This window comes from Acanthopagrus latus, chromosome 21 (genome assembly GCF_904848185.1).
Source record: "Acanthopagrus latus isolate v.2019 chromosome 21, fAcaLat1.1, whole genome shotgun sequence".
Lineage (NCBI taxonomy): Eukaryota > Metazoa > Chordata > Actinopteri > Spariformes > Sparidae > Acanthopagrus > Acanthopagrus latus.
In genome coordinates this window covers 24,863,434-24,864,349 of record NC_051059.1, presented here as the reverse complement: position 1 = coordinate 24,864,349, position 916 = coordinate 24,863,434, and the positions used below count along the sequence as shown (strand labels likewise).

The 916-nt window shown below is 46.0% G+C and overlaps 1 non-coding gene across 1 annotated transcript; it reads left to right on the top strand.

Annotated features, from left to right (window-relative positions):
- The first annotated feature begins 200 nt into the window (after positions 1–200).
- On the top strand, positions 201–283 carry trnas-cga. The gene has a single exon. It is a non-coding gene; the product is annotated as a tRNA-Ser (tRNA).
- The last annotated feature ends 633 nt before the right edge of the window (positions 284–916 follow it).

The following is a 916-nucleotide window of genomic DNA, read 5'->3' as shown; positions in this document are numbered from 1 at the left end:
CAAGGTGTTAGTGTGTCTCCTAATAGCTTCTCAGACTTCCTCACCCTGTCCACTCTGTCTGTGTGACCTTAACAGAGGACACAAATGTCAGTGATTTCTCCTCAAGCAGGAGTAAATTGCACCTGTTTTTGGGAGGGGATTACTTTTCAGGGAGTGGATTAATCTTCTCTGGTGAGTATGTTGAGGATGAGAAAAACGAAGCTGTGATGGCTGAGAGGTTAAGGCGTTGGACTCGAAATCCAATGGGGGTTTCCCTGCGCAGGTTCGAACCCTGCTCACAGCGTCTTGTTATCGGAAGGTTGCTGCTTTGATTTGCCTGGTCTGCATGTTAATGTGTCCTCTGGGAAGATACTGGACTGCTTTTAATTAGTTCTTATTTTAGTGTCGACAGTGGGAACTTACTGTCATCTTGTTGGTGTCAGACTTGGGTGGTGATAAAGGGGTGCTGGAACATTTTGGGGGAAATACTGTAAGAATCTGGATGCTTTTCTGAGAGCTTTCCTACAGCGAGTGTTACTATGTGGCATGTGCCTGTATATCTTTGGTTGTGTTTACTGTCTGTGTATGTATACTGTACAGCTGTGCCAGCTGTGTTTGTGCTACTGTGTGTTACCAGATGATGCATATACTCCTGGTATGTGTGTCTACCCCCTTTTTTCCCCCATATTGTGAGTGACACGCGTAAGCTGTAAGCAGATCCGAACTACAAGATGCAGAATTTATTAGCCATTTATTTTGCCATTTACACCAGATAACGCCCCATAAACTCTCACGGGGGCGGCCGATCCTTCCGCAGTCGTCATAATCAAAAGCCAGCGCTCGCTCTCATCCATCCATCTCGGCGCTCCACTCGGGGCTAACAACATTACTATTCATCATCAGTATTCACACCTGTCCAAATCCATAACCTCATTGC